This window comes from Spodoptera frugiperda, chromosome 31, assembly GCF_023101765.2.
Source record: "Spodoptera frugiperda isolate SF20-4 chromosome 31, AGI-APGP_CSIRO_Sfru_2.0, whole genome shotgun sequence".
NCBI classification, from domain to species: domain Eukaryota; kingdom Metazoa; phylum Arthropoda; class Insecta; order Lepidoptera; family Noctuidae; genus Spodoptera; species Spodoptera frugiperda.
Window position 1 is genome coordinate 11950391 of NC_064242.1, and position 23558 is coordinate 11973948.

General features: G+C 34.6%; 1 protein-coding gene and 1 long non-coding RNA gene across 4 annotated transcripts in view; one reads left to right on the forward strand and one right to left on the reverse strand.

Moving 5' to 3' along the window:
- LOC118276513 (serum response factor homolog) overlaps positions 1–23558 on the forward strand; it is a 230352-nt gene that overhangs the window by 130092 nt on the left and 76702 nt on the right. The window lies entirely within an intron of this gene.
- LOC126912924 (uncharacterized) overlaps positions 1–23558 on the reverse strand; it is a 213685-nt gene that overhangs the window by 76282 nt on the left and 113845 nt on the right. The window lies entirely within an intron of this gene.

Genomic DNA, 23558 nt, shown 5'->3' on the forward strand with positions numbered 1-23558 from the left:
GGCCATCTTTTTGTTATCTGAGATGCACCTACTGTGTAATGATTATGTACGTTTGTACTGGCTGCAGAACAAGAATTGGGTGAATAAAGCCATTTAGAACATGATATTGAAGGGACTTATAGCACTAATGGTGAAAAAGAAAAAGAAGGTGTACATTGTACAGTGTTATTACGAAGCGAAATGTGCTTCCCTGCCTACCCCTTCGGGGATAAAAGGCGTGACGATGAAGGGAGTTATTTTAAATGCTCTTGGTAAATTAAGAGGTAGAGGTTTACTAAATGCTACTATTTATACTATAACTATTTCAGACAAATGTGTAGATGTTGCCAAAAGTCATACCTATATTCTTTTCAAATTTTACTTTCATTGGCCTTTGCTTCTGTCTGCCATATGAATCACATTCAGATCCAGAATATGATAAAACAAAAATATTATATTCTTAAGTCAAACACATGCCTCTTTGTACAGTAACGAAACCCTAGCAATCAAATTATATCGAATCTATTCAAAACAGAAACGCAATCACCAAACACAAACACCCTCTAAATAATATTGTTTCAATTAAAAAATACAGAGATTGTACTGAAATAATCGGCTTTCATAAAACAAACAGCTTTCCACGCGTGCTTTAGTAATTGTTTAATACATACTCTCATTGTGTTCGGTTAATTGTCGACACCCGTCACTTGTTTACATAATTCCATTAAAAACTGAAGCCTTTTATTTATGAAAACTCCGGTTTCAGCTTATTTGGTGAAATTTACTCTGAATTAATGTTAACGTATTGTGTTGTTTTCACGTCAGGTGTTTTTGAAGTATATTTCTAGGCTTTCTGTTTCAATTTGTTTTCAAATAAGGTAGTAACTCTTAATATCTTCTTAATTTTGGTTATTTTTCAAATTTTCAAAGTATGATTATATGTAGTACCTATGATCACGAGGATGGTGCTATATTTCGCACTACCAAGTCTTTTGCAAGAAATGACTGCACTTATATTCAACAATACATAAACAACACCTGAATAACCGAACACATATGTTTTTTACGGTATAAGCCGGTAAACGAGCATGTGGATCACCTGATGATAAGTAATCATCGCCGCTTATGGACACCCGAAACACCAGAGGCATTACTAGTACTTTCCCAGCTTTTTGGGGGTTAGTAATTTAAGGGTTTTTGGGGAATCGGAGAATAGGAAGATTAACTATCTAGCTCTTAATCTTTCAGATACTATCATTCATTTTCAATTAACATAATCCATACATTTCATTTCCCTCTACGAAACCCAAATCAATAAATCCCCATATCTCCCTCATATGACTCAAATTGCTCTGCTGTCCCTACAAATTAATTAATACAGTATTTACGTGAGTCCTTTGTCGTGTTTAAAGGCGACCCGCCCGCAGATCATGCTTTAAGGGTAACATTGTTACTGGGAATCCATATTGTTATTATCGTTATAACCAATAACACATTGGAAGATTTTCTATTTGCAACAACTTCTACACGGAGATCTAAATCATGATCTAGTCTTTCGCGTATGTTTCTTAATTTCGAAGATGAATTTCACCTCAACAATCAACGGTTGCTCAAGGTTTTACTTAAAATATTCGGTTATTATTCGCAGGAAAAAGCAAGACTGTATTTGACTTGTTTTTGTTAGACAACATTTTGCCGTCAACTTCCTTTCCATTCATATTGTGCTACAAGATAGATATAAATATTTTTGTAAGGATTGGTTTTCTTACATGGCCTACAATCTCTGGTGGGACAGATGTAATGAGGCTGCGAAGTCCTCTTACCACCAGATGAGCCGTAAGCTCTGTTGCTGCCAATAACAATACAAATTCAAAAATCATCACTTCCATTTCTATAAGCTCTTACTTTATTTTTACTTAAAAGTATCTTCGAGTACAACTTGTCCTTAACAAATATCAAAATCGTTATCTATATCTGCACACGAGTTATCTGCTGAATATTAATAATGAGATACATGATACATTGTATTCCGGTTCGATCTGTACTTTCGGGTGTATTTCGATTTCCCTTCATTTATTTGGGGCTACCGATTTCTTTTACATTTGGTTCTTTACTTGTGTTTTGTTTGTGCAAGTAGGGATCGGGTGTTTTGTGCCTTTTTGTGTTTATGATGTCTTTATATCTTAATTTGACTGTATGATATTTAGCTACTGTGTCAACGTGAGAGGCTTTGATGCCTAAACAGAACAATTATTACTTGCGTGAATCAAAAATACATAACCTATTTTTTATTTTATGTACGTTTGCTTAAAGGCATAGAGGATAGTACTGGTAATGGGACAACACCTTATTAAATTTCTTATATAATGCTATTTTTATGACCATTTTTCCTCAAGTGAGTAATCTAGCTATGCACTTCGTTTCTTCGGAAATGAACCTGATTTAACTTTCACTTTTTTCCCATAAGGAAAATAATTTGTAAACATGATTTTTCACCATTAAATTTGTTAACTGGTGAAGGGACTTTTAGGAAATAACAAACGTGATCTAATTTAAAAACCTTGAGAATATTACTAGCTTCTGCTCTCTGTATTGTTTTTTATTGAGCATGCCGGTAGACGAACTGTACCCTTAGTATGAGTTTGCTTTACGTTGAACGAGATTGAAACGAGAGCACGTTCGGCACTCTCATTGGCCGGTGCGAATGAAACAACCAATCAGAGTGGATCTCTCGTTTCAATCTCGTTCAACGTAAAACAAACTCGTACTAAGGGTACTGGCGTATCGCCTGGTGGTAAGCAATCGCCGTTACCCATGGACACTGGAAACACCAGAGGTGACAAGTGCGTTGCCGGAATTCTTTAATATGTACATCGCCAATCTGGTCACAATGACCAGCATACACCTTGATACAACTTCCACAGCCACTTACTAGTGTTTCGCGGTCTTGATGTATTCATTCAAAGCGTGCAAGCCGCTGGCTAGCCTAACTTAACATAAATCTTGCTTACCAACCTCAAGCTCTGTTGATGTCTGGTATAAAGTGTGGACATTCGGCTTCAGGCTTGAATTGTCCAAGAAATTGTTAGCAACGTGCTATTGTTTGCTTCATTGTCAAAATTTATGATAATAGTGTCAGGACGATAATGGCGACTGGATTAGATTATGGTAGTGTTTATTACAAATTGATTTGTTACTAATATGGTGTTAGTAGAGTTAAAAGTTGGTATTTCAAATTGCGTTTTCATTCATCTTGTCTCATTTTATTATGTTGACATTACATTACGATATACATTTCACCTTTTACCGGTATTTTAATCGTAACAGCATAACAAACAAAGTCTTCTTTCAATTCAGTAATACTTTAGTAAAATAGTTTTTGATTGGGCTTTATTGGCGCTCCGTTTAATTTGAATTAAAATATTATAAATACGTACTGATACTAAAATAATATTTTGATTATGTTATTGTAGCTACACCCAATTGCAGTTTGTATTCAAAAAGGCCATGCAAAAGAATGCAATCAAGCCCTTTCGAGAATACCTTTTTCAGGCTATAAACAAGCATAAAGTTTCCAGTTCTTAACAATTATACAAACAGCAGAAATATGTAAAAAATGCTTCGATTGACTAAGAGCCACTGTTTATTGCCATCGCGTCACGAAGTAGAGCAAATAAATATCAATTACTGAGTTTAATTTTGTTGTTTTTGTGTTGGCGTTTTGGTCTAAGTTTTAGGAATTCGCGTTTTAATGGAAACGTAGTGGAAACCTAGAATGAGTTCAATTAAAATACTTATCATTTCATTGGCATTGCATTCATCGAGAGCATATTAAGACTAAATTGATTCAAAGAATTTGATACGTTATTTACGAGAATTCAATCTAATTATTACGTACCTCAAGCCTTAACTACATTTACTCAATAAATCAAAACATGAGACGTATATTGTACTATTGTTCAGACAATGTTATCTAGTGTTAGATTTACATAATTTGAGATCATGAGTAAAAACGCTAGTATTCACAACTTGGGCCAACCCAAGCGGGCGCAATGGTCACTGGAAAGCAGTTCTGTTAACAATTAATGCCCTTTAATTAACAAAAAAGCGTTCATTTAAACTGTATCAAAATCTCGGCTAATGAATATTGAGAGGCGTGGAACCACCACGGTATGAATGTACACGTAACTTATTGTGGAAGTGAGTGGCAGAAGGCTAGGTCTGTACCTTTAGTATGAGCTTGGTTTGTTTTACGTTGAACGAAAACGAAACGAGATCGTGTTCAGCGCTCTGATTGGTTGGTTTATTCGAGCCGGCCAGTCAGAGCGCCGAACAATGAATATAGACGTATGCATACGTAAATTTTATCAAAATCCGTTCAGTCTTTTTTTCAAAAGCATTAGTTTAAATCGAAAAAAAGTCGTTTCAGCGTGGTTGACGGACAAACATCCAAACAAACAAACTTTCACATTTATAATATTAATGTGATTTCATTAAATGGTTTGAGTTTTATGTGTATGTGAACTTGTTGAACGACATAGTAGAAAAATATAGGGCATGACAATGCTTTACTAAATAAAAAAACTTGTAAAGAGCGGTTTTTAGATTGACACTATTTAAACATTGGACTTCTGTTATATTTCTGTCAAAATCCAAAGTTGTCAGTTGATTTTGATCGGAAAGATTGATAAATAAATTGTGACAGATATTGCAGATATTTTAGACAAGTAACCTTTATGACAATCATTTTAGTTACTTTCAAAATGACGTAAATTCGCATTATTTCATACTTTTTAATGTTATGTAAGGTGCAAGAATGTTCAATTTACATATCTGATGTAGATCTAGTATCAAGATCTTGAACTTGAACTCAGAAAGAAAAAAAAATGTGTTTTGTATGAACTTTTGGAACGACAACACTTGTGGGCAAACTTAACATAAGGTTACGGTGAAATGGCGAAACCTTTTGAAACCCTTTGCCTTTACAAACAGGCTATTTAAAAAAAAAAAATAGTTTTAAGTCAATACATTTTTTTTTTGCAATCGGTTAAAATCAGCTATAAATGTTAATAACCACAGTACTGTTTCATTTCCATCATTCTCACAATCCCGTTACAAGTTCCATTGACAAATAGTTTCGATATCTAACCGTCAATTCTGGATCGGACCGGGAATCGAACCCGCTATCTGTGAGTTAGGAGCGAGAATAATTTGGTTAGTGTCGAGGGTCACGGTACATTTTTAGCGGAGCGATAACGCGCGTGGTTGCCTACGGCGGCTTAGTGATGTGCTTAGCATCGGTGAAATTAGGTATCGATATTTCTATAAAACTGTATTATTTGTTGTGTTTGTTATTTTGCATATTGTTTTGCTTCAAATATCACTGCAGAATCTATTTCAAAGTAATTTATTAAGAAAAAAAAAAAAATACAATTATCGACAATAAATCTAAATACTGCACATAAAAAAGTTACTTTATTCTTTTATGCTTAAATGGAAAAGTATAATTATAAACTATACATTACTCTCTCCATTTTATATTTTATCTTATTCTAAATATTATGCAAATACATAAATTGATACTCCCAATACATCACCGTCCAGACTTCACACATCAAAATCCTTCAAAATGTATCGATGCAAATCCTGCGCATCCCTGGTGCAACTATGACGCGCGTAAATCGATGCGCGTGCGCGCCGCTGGGCGACGCTCGCTCGTAATTCGCGCCGCCCCCTCCTCGTTGCGCAGGATTCGAGTCAGACTACTTATCTATATACATTTTACAATGGTATTCTTTGAGAAATTGCAATTGACGAGTGTGATTGTTTACGAAATTGTCTGTGAACGGTTCTGAAACATGTTGTAGGTGTATGAGTAATGCTTGGTTAGTTTCCTAAAGCCCGAATACTGAAATGCTACTCAATTTTAAGTTTTACTTAAATATCGTGCTATCTCTGTCATTTTATAAAGAATTGATAGGGACAGAACTAGTTTTGAGACCGTCTTAAAATTGATTAACGTTTGGGTATTCGGATATTAGTAAAACAAGAATGTAAATACTAAATGTCATCTTCTTGAGATTCTTAAAATAGGGTGGAAACAGGAGTGACGATATGTACGCATGTAGCATGTAGGTAGTAATTTACGTTACATATCTCTATGATATATTTAACTTTCTTAAACACCATACTGTAAAATAAGTTTAAAGATCTTTATTATTGTCCAATTGAACAGTACTACAATAAACTATCGGACCATACCAATACAATTACAAAACTTTCCTGGGAACTCAGAAGCATAAATTAAAACCGAAAACCCATTAAATCGGCATACTCCTTAAGTTAGCTTAAGAAACAATATAGCATTATATTTTCAACCACGTCTCATTGTCCAGCACGCCTCGACTACGCCCTTAAAGAAAAAAAATAAAGAAAAAATACAAAAAAGTCCGCATATGATTATACCGAGCAATATCCGAAAAGATTACGATCTTATCTTGGGATCGAGACATGAGGCGCATCTTGCGACTTTTACACCGTCCGACTTTTTCAGTGGACACTTTATTATCTCTATAAAATAATACACGTGTTGTGTCATGTAATCATACAGGAATATCAATGTGCTGTTTTTTGCTTAGATGCCAATTGCCATCATGTCTTTAATGTCAATTGTCAGGTCAAGTAAAATATTGTTTTTTTTTTATTATGGGATTGCTCGGTTTATTTGTTTTCATTTTATATTTCGTTGTGAAAACACATAGGTACTTGTAATGTAAACGATGTTAAATTTAAAAAAAAAATAGAAACTTTAGATATAATTTTTATACGGAAAAATGCGTTCTTGTGTCATCATTTTGCACTAAGACAAAGAAAATATAAAGATCCTTTTACAATTTCAATCGTCCATAAAACTAAGTCGTGTCGTATGCAAATCGGATCAGGTTGTATAAACGTCACCTTATTAATGCGCCCCTCTGTAATCTGTCTTGTGAAATCCCGCATTGTGTCCACTTTCTTCGGGCCGTTTGCGAAACACCAGCTCTGAGGGCAACGACCATCTTTCCAAAACAACAAAAAATACTGACGAAAAACCTCTCCGGCGACACTTGAGCCATCAAGAAAATTTAATTAACGCATTCGAGTAACGAAATTAGATTCTAAAGTTTCTGAATAAAGTAAAATAAGATTTTTTATTGTCTTCGCTTAAGGCTGCATAAAAACTTTAACAATATTGTCTCTTTCGTTCAATTAAGGCGGGTGCAGAAAGAGATTCTCGAAGAATTTCGCGCGAGCCGCTACGTCGGGCTGCGGTCCCCCGTCTTGTCAATAAACTCCATATAAATTGCCTTCCGAAGTGAATTTGAATATAATAGCCTCTATCCTACGAGTCCTTTTTACCCCCTTTCCTTGAAGTCGCAATCTTTGTACGATTATATTGTAAGCAAATTATCTGTTCGGATCTGGCAAGCGGATTGAAGTTACAAAAAGTTTTTCCTTGATATTTTATTTCGTTTATTAATATTTGTTTAGTACGCATCTACTTACAAGCATTTTATTTCAATCAGTGTATCGATTCTTTATTCAGTGGTTAAAGATTTGAATACGAATCTACTCTTTACTGTCCCTTTAGCTGTCTTCAAAACCATTGAAAAATCTGGTAAAATTCTTGCCAAAAACTGAATCCGTTACAAAACGATAACTTAAATACTATGTCGTAAAAATTTACTCCAACCGAACTCCAATACAACACTTGTATTTTGGTAATTACCTTAATTTTATATTTACAAAACCATAACATTACATTAAAATTTTGCTACCAGTAAACAGACAAGTTGGTGAACCGCAACAACATTGTGCGCGTCACGTGCTCACATGTCACCTGAGGGCATAGTGTGAGTTCTTTTACGAAACGTTACCGCGTTTAGCCATCCTGATTGGCTACTCCAACTTAACCAACCAATCAGGGGTTAAACGCGGTAACGTAATATTAAATTGTGTTAATATTAAAAAAAAAATGCACTAGGCTTTCAGGTCTCGCCACGGATTGTCCGCCATTTTTGAAATCGACACAAAATTGCAACGGCTCGAAATTAAAAGGAAATTAAATTCTTCGGGACGATCGCGATGGTTGGCGAGTGACGTATGACACGTAACGTGTAACGTGTGGGTAAACGGTTTAATTTGTTTATTGACGTTGATTTATGTGTGACCATTGTTTTTGGATCGTTCTGTTTGATGTATGGCGCTGCATTTCGTACTAATTCATTGCTATTTAAAAGTAGTGGTAGCGAAAAACGGTGGTTGGGTTGTTTATGTCAATAGATAGTAAATAATGTTAGAATATTTGCTAAAATGCATTTTCAAAGTAATATATTTTTTAATGAAGGGCATTGAGGAACCATGCATCCTAAATATTGTGCTTCACAACATCGCATATCAGATTTTTGTATGCCCCCTAATAAATGACATTCATTTAATAAGATCATAGCGTATTCCTTTTAAAAGGCCGGCACGCACCTGTGTCTTCTCTGGTGTTTCGGCGGCGCTGATCGATTACCATCAGGTGATCCGTCAGCTCGTTTGCGCCTTTTCCATAAAAAGTGGGGTTCGTTATTTGCCATGTGAAAGGGGGGCTCTTCCAATAACATAAAAATACAACCAAAATTAATATCGGTCGAAGTGTCACAAAATTTGCTCCCATTAATTACTTTGGCAATTAAAAATTTAATGACTCATAAAATACCAATTTTAATGTCAAATAAAAATTTAACATATTTCTCAACGCCGTAAATTATATTTATCGTTACCTAAATTTTATATTTAAATACTTCGCGTTGCGTATGATGGCAATTCTTGGTGGCTGATAAAAGCTAACTGTACAGGGATTTTAGTGGACGCGGTTATTAAACGGATAATTACTATATTATCGGTATTTTAAAAGGTATTATGCTTGCTAAGTAATGTTTATGGGTTTGTCTTAAATAACATAACGTTATGAATTGTTACTCTAACTTTTCTTTAAATAGATCTTTCTTGCATAGTTTTCTAAGGCATAATCTTATTCCATGGACATAGAAATCATCTTGCAAAACGTAAGTATTCTTGGTAGATGTGAAGCAAATTACTTTGGTAAAAACTACTATGATATCTCATTTAATCCAGAAAGTTTGATTGTTTTACATGTCTTCTCAATTTCAATAATTTTATGAAACAGTTTTTAACATAGCTAAAACTTTTCTTTATGGTGTACGATAAACGAGCAGACGGATTATCTGATAGTTAGCAATCGCCGCCGCCCATGGACACCCAAAATACCAGAGGCGTTACGAGTGCGTTGCCGGTTATTTGGGGGTTAGGAATTTAAGGCTTGTTGAAAAATCAGGAATTGGGAAGAGGGGTAATTGGGCCTCCAGTAACCTCACTCACATAACGAAACATATTATTTAACAACAAACTTCTATTTCAACATTCTTATTTACAAACAAACATATCGATTTTTATTTAATAAACACAATAAAATACTCGATTTACGATAAATGAAAGTATCGGTCGTGTGATTTACGCGGCACATTCGGAAATATTAAATTCGTTTTGCCAATTAAAGTGTTTTTTTTTTAAGTTCAATTAAAACGGTAGCATTTTAGTGTTGCGTAAGAAATCGCGTAATTAACCGACAAATTTACGCAATACGATCGCGTCTGATAATGGACTGGGTTGTGGTACAAGGTGTAAGATAGTCGCGACTGTTCAATGGGATGATCAATAGAATCTCGATCATTGTAGTGTCAAATACTTAGTCTTTGGTTTAAGTTGGGAAGAAATATCTATTGTACCTATTAACTTGTTGGCTTGATTTTAAAACCCACTCAAGATATTCAATTTGTTAAGTCAGAAAAAAACAAGAAAAACGTATACCTAAACATATATACTACTATACTATATATTTGCATTAATTTCTTTTAATCGACCGATTTACACTTAGATTAATATAATATGTCCTAATCAATCACGCAAAAGTCAACCTACAAAAAAGATTTATTGATACGATAGGTGATTTGATACGGTACTTTTGAAGACTGTAGCGTTATCCAAATCGCTATCGCTTATGCTTAAACCTCACATTTCCCTGTCACCGATACCTAATTATTTTTATATTTTACAACCTTCTTCGTAATCTATCATCTTTTGGTATTACATAAAGCTCTTCGTTATTGAAAAATGTAATTACTTTCAGGCTATCGATATTCCTTCAGTAAACTTTGAAGATTAGTGTTATTGTCAAACTGCTAACCGTGTCCCGATTCGTAAAATGACATACCAAAATGTTCATCTTACTTTTCCCCAAAATAGTCCGGTCATTATACGATATTGAAATAACAAAAATTCCGACAGAGCTGAATTTTGGTACAGACCTTTATTTTACTATAAAGATTAAAAATTTAAAAGTCCCCATCGATCCCATATGTGCTTCAAAAGTTATTCGAGGTCAAAGTTCAACATTTTAGGTTTTTTGAGTTTTTCTCAAAAACCGTAAGTTTTTAAAAAATACCTCAGACCAAATTTGTAGATCTCAAAATTCTCTACAAAATGGTCCTTATAAGTTTTTCTATAAGTATTACCGTTTCTAAGATAGATTCGTGTGTCCCCACGTAACACATTTTTCCACTTTGGAAGCGTCTAAAAACCTAAAATGTTGAACTTTGACCTCGAATAACTTTTGAAGCACATATGGGATCGATGGGGACTTTTAAATTTTTAATCTTTATAGTAAAATAAAGGTCTGTACCAAAATTCAGCTCTGTCGGAATTTTTGTTCTTTCATTACTGTTTTCAGGTCTAAATTGACCGGACTAAAAGTGGCAGTACTCATAAGTTAATCGGTCAATGAAAGGTGAAAGGTTACCGGAGGCCCAATCACCCCACTTCTCAATCCCCCGATTTCCCAACAACCCTTAGATTCCTAACCCCCAAAAGGCCGGCAACGTACTTGTAACGCCTCTGATGTTTCGGGTGTCCATGGGCGGTGGCGATTGCTTACCATCAGGTGATCCGTCTGCTCGTATACCATAAAAAAAAAACGTCACTGCTGAAAACTTCTAGAATTTAAAGACACCATACTCCTCTACTCACCTTAAAAACGATCCTAACCTCTAGCTCTAAACCATTCAACCATAAGACAGAACCTATTGATTCCAATCCACATAATATTTACCCAGCACAACAAATACCCCATCACTAAAATCTCACGAATCTCCCACAGCTCTAAACCTAATTCATATCGATAGAAAGTCGTGTACCCTACAACATCGATTAGCAGGCTACCCGGGTGTCCTAGATGTGTGGTCCAGGGTACGGAGAGCGCCCCGTGGCGACCCATTCATCCACACTCATACTGCACTTAATCTTACAAGTCCCACCCAGTATTTGCTATAGAGAGTTTACTTCGGAAGGTATGTTTTTGATGGTAGAAAAATTAAAAAATTGGTCTAGGATTTGGTTACGAAATCTTTAGGCTAATGCCAACTCGGATATCTTTATTCTAAGTAAAGAAGCTAAACAATATAGGTAAATCAGAACGTATCGTCATCTGTCGTGTTCATCATCAACAATCACGTTAACAGTCTGTAATTCTGCATAAACATTTAAACATCCAAATACTTAGAGCTTTTCGTAGTAAATTTCAGCAAAGATAACATCGTATGTTGTTCTTTTAATCAATAAAATTCGTCTTTCATTTGCTTCAATCATGTCAAATAAATAAATTCTGTTCATATAATAAGCCACCCTATTCATTCTTATTAAGTATCTATTACTATTTTCCTCAACAATTACATACTTAATCTATTGATACAATTCGATTACCAAGATCTACATTGTAATGAAGCCTTTGAGCTAATTTCTGTAACGTATGGGTTAATTCTTACATCGTAATTTAAACGGAACGCCTCCGATCCCTGAGGGGATGAGATACAAACAATACTCCCACTATTTGCCGATTACTCTAAGATTGGCCAGCCCACATAAAGCATGTGGGGCATGGAGCTAGACCCCGTGTTACGGTATGGTAGATAATTCCAGATTAGGATTCTAAAATGGATTATTGGAGTTTTCTTTTTAAGTAGTTTATGGATTTAAGTAATTGTTGTTTCGAATCTAGTTGTAATTGGGTGTATGTTTGTGCTTAGAATCCGCACCCACCATATAAAAGGAATCTTAGTAGAGCAAAGTTTAGCAATAATTATAAGAATAAATATTCTTGCAAACTTTTTATTTATTTATTATGTATTTATTTATGTGAAGTAAAATACACTTAACAGTCGTTAAACTGTAGCGTTATACATTTCACATATTAAAAAAAAAATGAAAACTATGAAGTAATCAGGATAATCCAAATTACAACAAAAGAGATAGCATTTATGAGACCAATAAAACTCACCAAGATGACCTTCTCAACGATTAAAACTCAAAATTCATGAGCAAAAATGATCCCCACGAGCGGCTTTTATCGGCATCGTTATTTCATGAAACGAGGTGTTGACATTCCAACAAAATATTCATAGTAGTGATGTGCCGACGCAGTGAGGTGCCGAAACTCAAAAGTTGCCGGCGACTTTTTAATTTCCCCACACAATCAGTGTTAAAGTAAATTAACCAATAAATCAAGGGGCAACAGTACACAGTAATTGGTTATTTAAATTCGTATCTGCCTTCGGGCGAATCTTCAAAGTAAGCGCGTTGCTCTTGTTGTGATGTATTGTTGATTTTCTGTTGTTGTTTCATGATAACTGAACGGCTGAATCACTGTTACATAACCACAATGTTGAGTTTTCTTTTCTATATGATTAGTTATCTTTTTAATAAGCTCCTGTTTTGGAAAATGAAACTGGATGCTTTATGTGGTCTGAAAGCCGTGTCACCAATCTCATCATCATTATGTCAGCCACAAGACAGCCACTACGGAACCTAGCTGTGTAATGTCGGTCAAGATAACTTAAGAATTTTCATATCCTGTTCGCTGCCCATATTATAAACATAAAGTAACATTTTGGAACAATTTTTCAGCCAAATCAATACATCGAATATAATTATTATCCATGAACGCGCTTTCTCTTTATAGATTTCTTATAGACTTACAACATATTAAACTCGTGTAAAGCAAATGATGATGTACAAGATGTATGTGTGTATGTTGATATACCTTTGTTAGTCAATCTTCTAAAATTCTAAATCAAAGCACGAATTGCGAATTGCAAAAGTAATTAAAGGCATCGTATCATAACAATCTGAGTTCTAAGATTACAGCTGTACTGCAATCTGGATCAATTTGTGTGACGTCATCAGCGCATGAGATTACCGTGTGTCACAATGCGCTTAGTCATGTAATTGTTTCAGGTCACCGCTTTAGTAATCCTAGCTTTTTGTTAGACTAGCACACACCTGTGGCTTTTGTTAGCTTTAGGTTTTATGTGAAATACTCGTAAAGTTGCTTTTTCTGTTTTCAAGGGTTTTTACCTCTTTACGAGATGGTATAGGATTTTTCTGTTAAGAGGTATGTAGGTACTCCTACTCCTCCAGATACTCCTACATGCCTCCTAAATTCAGAATCAAAACTTGATCCAAAATGTTCGAAATATGGACATTTTGATTTCGTAATTTACTATTATGCAGTCAGCTAGACTTTATGTCATATCGTGAAGTATTTGTCAGTCGATATGACTCTTAATACAATTAGACTAATAACAAAACTGGCAAACACTAGGTATGCACTAATAAACAATGTGTAAAATTGTAAATCTATACTCATAGATAAGTGTAGATGATACCTAACTCTCAAAAAAAAATGGCAGGTAAAAAACAGGCGGTATAAACTTCATGAAAACATAGGCAGAAAGTACTAAGAAAAAGATAAAGTTCTACATAAAAAAAAGTAATACAAACAAATTAACTTGAACAAACGCCAACACAGACATGCTGACTAAGTTTACATCAGTTAAAGTATCGATAGCGATCTTATAGCAAGTAGCGTGGGCAGAGCTAACTTGTTGATTTCAATATTTACTACTAAAAACACTAAGTAGGTGACCCATGGATGGTATAAGTACATGATATTTATCGATATGTTTGGGCCTTTGAGGACATCCTTACGATTCAATGTGTTGTTTAACTAGGTTACGAAATTGTGCTTAGTCATTCTTAGTTAATTTGCTAATTGGAGCTGACGTTTTGTTTTGTAATTTTATCTGATTTTTGATAAGAACTTCTTTAAATGAATTGTCTAAAACTATGAGCCTTTACTTAAGGTGGGATAATCATCCAATGTTTTCTCCCGTCTTGAGCGAGGGGAGAGGAGGTGTCAGATTCTTACTGACTAAAAACTATCGTACTCCTGCTATTCGAGCCGGAACCCCGGTAAACCCACTAAGTAGTCCGCAGCCTGGGTGTGTTTTATCGTATCAATTCATTTATTATGTTGTTCATTTCTCATTTCTAAAATACAAAAGAAATTCATTTGTACGAATACAACTCCATCCGTGATTTAAGCGTCATTAATTAAAATTTTAAATACCATATCGCTTTCTTATCCAATTAGTAATCTTTTTCATTTTATCTCCCTTATCTGAAGACGGTAAAATAAAATTGTTATATAGTATATTGCATACTTTGTATGAAACAAATCTCCCATTTAACCCGTGTTGTCCTCCCATCCAATTTATTTTCAGATAAATTGGTTACAAACGAAGTTTTTTCATTGAATGGAAAGCATGTAGGCGGTGTGGTGGTGCCTTAAGGCTTAAATACCAGAAGTGTTGCAAATTATACATGTTTTACGATGTTCCATTTGAAATCATTAAAAAATCTGTTATAATGTGTCCGATTTCACTTTCGGCGCTCACATTGGTCGGTAACGAACGAGAACCAACCAATCTAAGAGCACGCCGAACGCGCCGGTTTTTTCTTAGGAATTTCGTTTTAGTTCATTACGCACATTGCGAAACACAACTCAAACGTTGTTTAATAAGGCCATGGTATTACGCCGGCCGAGCCGGTCCATTAGTGCCGAAACATGACTCTCCCACACTTAGAAGCCGCCTGTGTGTTCCTTAGGTGAAAATGTTTCACTTAAAAATTTGCTATGATTTCGTTGCATGGTTGAAAGTCCTTAGATTTATTCAGATCTATGTAACATCTGACGTAATATCCTTTACTTTTTTCTTGGTTACCAGTACAACACGAAGGTTCTCAAGTCAAGTGTTGTGCTGCTTTAGGAAGTCATTTGAGACATGCCTCATGTTATTGGCAGCACACGCCTGGAGAATTCTACAAGGCGACCACCAGGAGAGGTGGCGGTATTCTAGATTGTAGAGTTGAAAATATTTTTTTCTTTATCAATGTTTTTTTGGCGTGGTACTGAAAAGTTCAGACTTATTGTTTTGAAAAAGTTCAAACATTCCTTTCTCTCGCGATGTTAAGAACCTGGGGATTTATCGACAGTAACCTGTCTTGGAACAAACAATTGCAGGAGGTCAGTCGAAAGTTGTTTGCGTCTGCGGGCTCCTTGAGGCGACTTCGTAATTTCTTACCCACAAACACCAAAATTGCACTTGCTCAGTCTCTTCTTCTACCAATACTCGACTATGCTGATGTCAGCTATCTTGATCTCACCCAAGAACAATTAGACAAGCTTGAGCGACTTCAAAACCTTTCTATCAGATTTATATTTGGTTTGCGCAAGTATGATCAAGTTTCTGAATTTCGTAATAAGCTCAAATCGCTTCCTATTCGCCTTCGTCGGAACGCTCATATTCTTTCTTTATTGTTTAATGCACTTTTTAACCCTGCTGCCCCTTCGTACCTAAAGGAACGCTTTCAGTTCCTGGGTGTCACGCATACGAAGTTCCTGAGATCATCGGAGAATCTTAAGCTCAGCATCCGTAAGCACTCCACTTGCTTCTACGACAAGTCCTTCACAATACAAGCGGCTCGGTTGTGGAATGCATTACCAGTGGAAGCGCGACGTGCTAAAACTCCAGGTCAGTTTAAAAGGCTTGTGAAGGAACACTACCTGTCATTGTAGTTTTTTGTATCCTTGTAATTCGAGGACACACACACACACACACACACACACACACACACACACACACTATATATAATATTAGTTTATTTATTACTTAGAATTATGTCCAATTTCTCATGTTTTCTTTTCTTTTCCCTTTTGAATTATTGTGCACGCACTACCCATTCCCAGATCATATAATAAATTCCATCCAAAGGTGGCTGGAAGAAATCGCCGTGTGTGATAAGACCGCCCATTGTACTTTAATTACTATTAATTACAATGTAAATGTGTTTTATGTATGTGTGCAATAAAGTATAAATAAATAAATAAATAAATAAAAAGACAGCCTGTTTGTCATGGTTCCATCTAAGCTTAGGTACTTATTTTTTTTTTAGATTGAAATAAATCTACTGAAGATCTCATGATGTTATCGAAAAAAAGCAAAATTATCTATTTTTGAGAAGTCGGTAGTAAGGTTCATATTATATATTCTTACTTTATGATTAATTTTCTTTAAATTTTTTGTTTACGTCACAAAATTAAAACTCCTCCATCGAGCTAGATCGCAGCGATACAGCATCAAAGTACCAGAATAGTACAGCAAACACAATCTGCCACAGCGGGGAGTCAAACCAGCGCTATGCGTAATGCATGCGATATTTTTTTATATAAATATGGTATTAAAACATGAGCCGCAGTTTTTCTGAGCCACTTTCCATTAGCAATGCTCTGTGTCCCATGGCGGACGTCTTTAAAAGAAACCATGAATTAGCTGAATTTGATTAAGATGGTTGTCAGATTCGTTGTATTGCATTAAATGTTATTTGAATTGGTTTTCAATTGATTGTTGATGATATTTATTATTGAACTTGTTAACTGTAATAATTTAGATGTTTTATTTGTATATCGCCTGGCTTTACGGATACATTCAATTTGTCGTTTCAAAAGTGTCTGATTAAGGATTAATTTAAATAAATGCTTTGACTATTGTAAGTTGTCGGTGCCTATCAGTATACCTCTGTCATACATTTCTTCAAAAATGTAATTATTGTTTAAACTAATAGGTATGTAACGAAAATTGATAGAAAATTTCAAATTGAAACAGTTTATTATAAACTAATCTAATTTAATTTAAACGAAAATAGCGTAACGCGGTAGCATTAAATCGATAGCGCACGTTTAATCGATTAATTTAGTTTCGATACAATCGGATCAGGTTGGCGAGATATTTCGCTAATCGAAATCAATTAATCTAGACATTGCATCGTCTCGGCTCCAGTAATAGTTGTAATTATTAACAGTTTTGATACGAAAATGAGATAATCGAGGTATTTCGATTTTTAATCGATACCGAGTTTCAGAAATGTTGGATTACTAAATATACGTACTAGTATTGTTGATTGCAAGATCAGAAATATTTTTTTCACATTACTTGGAATTTGGTAATAATGTCTTCAAATTATTCTTTGCTCATTATTCTGATATTGCCATGTAATGTATTTACGTAATAGAAGAGAAAATGACCGTACATGACTAGTCCTCAATATGGCTTTAATCCATGAAGGGGCAGCAGATGCCTCGACTTTTCACCATTTGTGTTATAAGTAGAAATTCATTTCGAAATATTACAGGACCATCTAAAAATCTGTCAAATAATTTATGTTCAAAGGTTGATACGTCACTATTTAATGATTTATTACTCCACAGCGAATATATTACGAGGTTTTATCTAATTGTACACTGGTGTGGCCATTAAAACTAACTTTTACAAATACTTATTGGTAAGCATCTTAACATTATTATTATCAAAGTTGCCAATATTGATTCCTTGATGACGATACCATACGAATTTCCTATACCTAAACAAACTTATGTAGATAGAATGGTGTATTTAGTTGTTTCAAACCTTTCGATGTAACTATAAAATACAATATCAACACACCTTCCTATCTATACACGCATTAAAGAAAAATTAACTTAAAAACAACGTAACCAAGGACTATTTTCAAAAAACCTAATAATATTCATTTTTTTATCTCTATTTTTATGGCTATACAGGATGATGTGCTGGTCTATTATCTCGTCAAAATGCAAGCTCTCGGCGACGGGAAAATGACACGATTTACGAGCTTTAACACGGGGACAAGCGTAAAAAATGGAATTGCACGCCGCGTGACACTCCGCGACACTTCTGACACCCGTGACACTTCGCTAGAACCTGTAAACTAATGTACTGCGTGTTGTGGTTAAAGGAATTTGTGGGAATGTTCTGTATATTGATACTTTAACGTTTTATGCCTGATTTGGATGTTGTTTTTGTCGTATTACTGACTCGTGGATGCTGAGATTGAATTAGGTGATCGGTGATACGTTCGAACTGTAGTTGTGGAGTCTCAGTTCTTATGCGAATTAAAAGATTTGTTTTGTTCAGTGTGCTAAGTAGGGAAGTAAAGCTTTTATTAGGCAGTGGACGTCTTTCAGTTGTCGATACTGTTTTGCAAATAGTTAATGTTTTGTAGTCACATTAGAAGCCATGTCGGACAACACTGACCGATACTAGTGGATGAGTAGCCTTTCACACTTTTTTGTTGGCAGTGAAAGGCTTAATCTCATTTATTGGTTTGAACTTTAAATACGTCAGTAAATGATTCTAACATAACACTTGTAAAGCCATATTATAGAATAAAAAAAATATGAATGGGATACTACTTACCTACTATTTTATTAAACAACTCACTTAATGACGTTCGACCCTTCAAGTTTTTCATTCATCCCAACATTATCGGTTCGGATCTACTATTTAAATATTCATCGTACCGATTAACGGAACGAATAAAACGAAAAATCGATAATAGCGGGAGATATCGATCAATCGTCACAAATAGTTCAGATCGATGGATAGCTTGGATCAATTACTTATTAATGATCGTTCGGGGTGTAATCATCTTTTCTTATTTGTCATTCAACGAAATTGTTGCGTGTGGTGCAAGGTGGGAGCGGAGCGATTTTTGAGTTTGACCTTCGGTTGAAAATCTATTCGTATCATCGTGTAATGAAGTCGATGGATAAAATGACGTGTTATTTGGTACATACTTATACCTTTTAAAATTAAGGTTACTACAAAATTATTTAGGCGCATATTTTAATTAGGAATATGAGTTCAAATTCTTAGGAACTACGTGTCGCGTGTGTACATTAAATTATGATTTACATAATTTTGACGGTCGATAAAAAGAAAAAGAAAACCAAAGAGAGATAAAAAAGGAGCACTATGAATATTTTTAAAACAGTAGTGGCCACTTAAAGGCTGTCACAGGTGATGTGATGTGATTCTGAAAACACAATCATCAGTTTTTATATTCGCTAAATTCTTTACCTTACACCACTTTCCCTACACATTGAATCCGTAATAGATTTAAACAAACATTCCTATTACGACCATCCGCTCAGAGGCTAGACAAAAAATATCATTACACGCATAAAGAGCGGGTGATAATTTTAATAATAACTATATTTAGTGTTACTGATGATAGGTGATTGCAACTTAGGGTTCAAATGTTGTTTGAGTATGTGGTCTTAAGAGTAAAACTCAATTATTTCGTACCGTTACTTTGTATGTAAAGTTTCGGGGTGGGTAAGTAACTGTTTCTTTGGGATCCTTTAAATTTTCGAGTGTTTATGGAGAACCCTTTGGTAATAATGAGAAATCGTTCGGTCAATCAGAAATCCGTCACGCAGACACCAGTTAGGCTATTCTGTAACTGTCAATTTGAACTGAGTGAGCTCGAGTGCATTATTGCCCGTCATTAGTCGAGCTTATTCACATAGCCAATCACATAGCAGACAGCGATCTAGTTCACTTCGCATTGAAAGTTACATAATAGCCTAGTTGATTGAGATAATGCACAGTTAAAATTGCTGATTATAGAAAGTCTTACTTCTTTCGGAGGGTAAGGAAGCATTAATAGAGTTCATCCGTGATCATGGCGGGCGCTTGCAACAGTGCCAAAATATCGGAAACTCATAGACATAGAAAAACATGGGAAATATCCCGTCTCAAGTTCTAATATTAGCATTATTAGAGCTAAAACCAATTTTAAATCTAATCTTAACCTTGATGTCTTACAAGCAAAACTTTAAAATCTTTTATCAATTTCTTTCCAATTACAATTTCAGTTTAAATGAAAGAGACAAAACAACATAGCTGAACTAAGTTTTTACGTAGGTAAATATGTGATATCTAATACTGAGTAACAGTGAATGTTTTTCTTGAATCTATTTATATTACAAGTAAGGACATTTATATATGGACGAGATATGATAGATAGGACTAGATCTTACTATTTCTTGTTCCCACTTCGACTTAACACGTTGTGCATTGATATCGAATACATAACTATGTTGAGGTTTTTATACAAAGAAGAAACACACTGCAAAGTGTCTTTACATGCTTTGTTTTTTTTTTAAGAATAAAAATTGTCGTATTGTGCACCTTTGCCTACCCCTTCGGGGACAAAAGACGTGATGTTGCGTGGGTGAATAAAAAGATTCCTAATTATTTTATCTATATCTGCGTCTGTGCACATTGCTCATGATGACGAGTCTTTCTGTGATTTGAAAGTAGTAGCTTCTCCATTAATTTACTGGAGTAAACCGTGATTTTTAGTTAATACCTTATCTAATTTAAAAATAGCAATGCTTTGTCCAATCTGCCACTTTGTATAGAAAAATCTTAATATTTCCTCAAGAACCCGACCCTCTTACACAAAGAACACGCTTGACCAACTTTTTGTTCCGCACTTTCAAGAAGACGATCCTAAAAAGAAAGTATACCGAGTGAAAAAAGACAAGTTATGTGTTCCCCGCGGGCACGGCTCCGACCGGACTCGGAAACAAAATGTTCCATTCATAATTATCGACCTATGTTATAGTGTTGTCATTATATCGATAACGGCGGTCATTACAGTAATGCGTGTCATCACGTTCAATGACTCTTGTTAATTGATTTAAGGAAATAGGTGAGTGATATGGTGAATTATACGGTTGGTACGTTTTTGTTGAGATTACTGTTTATCTATTGTTGTTAATGCATTTTATTTGATGTTTAATGCCTTCTCTGTAGAGAAACTAATGTTAAACTGTTAAAGAACTGCATTGTGAAGAGTTGTAACATTAAAAAAACTTTTTATAGTAATAAGAATTTGATTACGTTGAAAAAAAAAATACATCTTCAACTACGATAATCTAGAAATTCACTGTTCAAATATTATAAATGATGATAACAAATCATACAAAACATTTATTATCGATAAATTCACATCACTAGTCGCAATTACGGCTGCCGAGCGTGACGTTTACTTAGCGCTCACATCAAACGTGCCGCACCGGCCGCCGCCACTCGCCGAAATTTACTTAATCGAACACAATTCTGGCGCACTTTGCACGCGACGCGAATAGTGCGCATTTTTCCCGTAAATTCTGGGAATTTCAAAATTGTTCGCATTTTCGATACACTGTTGTCGCGATTAAATATTTTATAATGAACGCATGAATTTAAAACAATCGATGCGTTGCTTTTGATGTTTTCATTAATTTATTAAAAATACCGTGGTTATCGTTCGGTTTTGATGGGAAAATGTCAATTATAGGATTATTTTTAGTAATTATAGTTATTTATGCAAGGGAAAATAATGAAATAACTCTTAACTTAACTAAAATGAATGTTATTGAAATTTATTTTATGTATTTTCACTAATGGACGTATTTTTTTATTACAGGTAAGTCAACGATTCCACACATCCAAGCTACACCCCAGTAAGGTAATTATTTTTCATATAAACAATTATCGTAACTTTTACATAAAAGTCATTAATACCGCATACAAAGCGAAATGTAATCGAAACGGTTTAATGAAAGGCTCGTGCGCCGTTCGTTAGTACGCATGCGCGTCGACATCATGCGATTTATCGACTCGCCGCGCCGCGACAAAGTAATCGATATCGACATGGTAAATCATAAAAGGATAGTGCACAACACTAGTCCGTGAATCGGGCAAATATTATTTCAATTTTAATGTGATGATTATATTTGTACGTCCTCTATAATTTACAATTTGTTAAATTGAAACGTGGTCAGAGGTTAACGTTTATCATTATTTGGCAATATGGCGTTGTGAAATAATGATTCAATTTTTGTTTTAGTGAAATGTTAATCTAAATTATGAATTATTTATGTATTTATCTGATTAAAAGACATACTTATAACATTGGTTATGTTCATAATAATTGAGATGTGAAGATTTAATACAAATGTAATGCTAATAAGAAAGTTGACTCCTAATTGCCGCTTTTTTAATTTTTGTATTATAATAACTATAAAAAATAATAAGTATTTTTAGATAAAATTAACTCTAGAAGTAGAATACAAAGTAAGTATGGTGGCCTTATTAGCGGTTTTTAAGTCTCTTCATCAATTAGTATACATTTATAGAAATATTTAGGTCTTGTTTAAGCATACTTAAGTAGTGTAAAGTTTGGGATGCATAAGCGTATATGGGTCAGAGCCCATTCGTCCCCTAAAATTCGTCCCCCAGCATAAAAGTTGTAGATTCGGACCCTATATAGGTGCCCATTGGTCTCCTTGTAGGGGACCAATTAATATTTTAATTAAAAATATTATTTTTAAGGTACCCATTCGTCCCCTCTAATAAATATACAATATAAGTTAAAGATTCGGCACCTATTCAGGTGTCTATTGGTACCCTGAGATAAAATTAGCTATATTTTACATAAGAAACGGTTAACATAGTACACTTGTGAACAGTTTATTATCGGAATTAATTTAATAAATCATAACATTTCTTTTGATTATTAAAAAAAAAACATAACCCTCCTTCTGGCGCAGTCGAGTAAAAAGAGCTATGATGAATGATAATCCGTCATGATAATAATAATTATATAACCTGTCGATAGGTTAAAATAACGGGTTACGAATAGATAAGGTGTTTAAAATTGGTAAGTACTTACTCTCCAGAAAAAATAAATACTCTTCAGGGGACGAATGGGCCCCTCAAAAGTTGCAGGGGACGAGTGGGCACAGGGTGCGAATCTTAGGGGACGAATGGGCTCTGACCCGCGTATATATTTTGTTTACAACTTTTTGCTACATTACGATTTCATTTAATCCACAACAGACATAATCATTTCGCCTGACCATACTAGAAACCTTTATGAGTGTCGCACGTATGCGTGGGCGCCGCTGACTTCGAAATTTAAAAAATACGTTAAATATTTAAGAATAAAGTGTATTTTTAAAGATGGAAATATAGAAAAGAGTTTAAGATATGTATTGTAATTAACGGTACTTGTTAAGAAAGCACAAGCAAAATTAATATTGTAAAAAATTGAGGTTAGTGTCCTGAAAATCATCACACTTTGTAGTAAATTATTTCAAAAGGTCGTAATTAACTCAATGGTTATAAATAATACAGTTTTTTAAGTAATTATATTGCGTGGATACTATT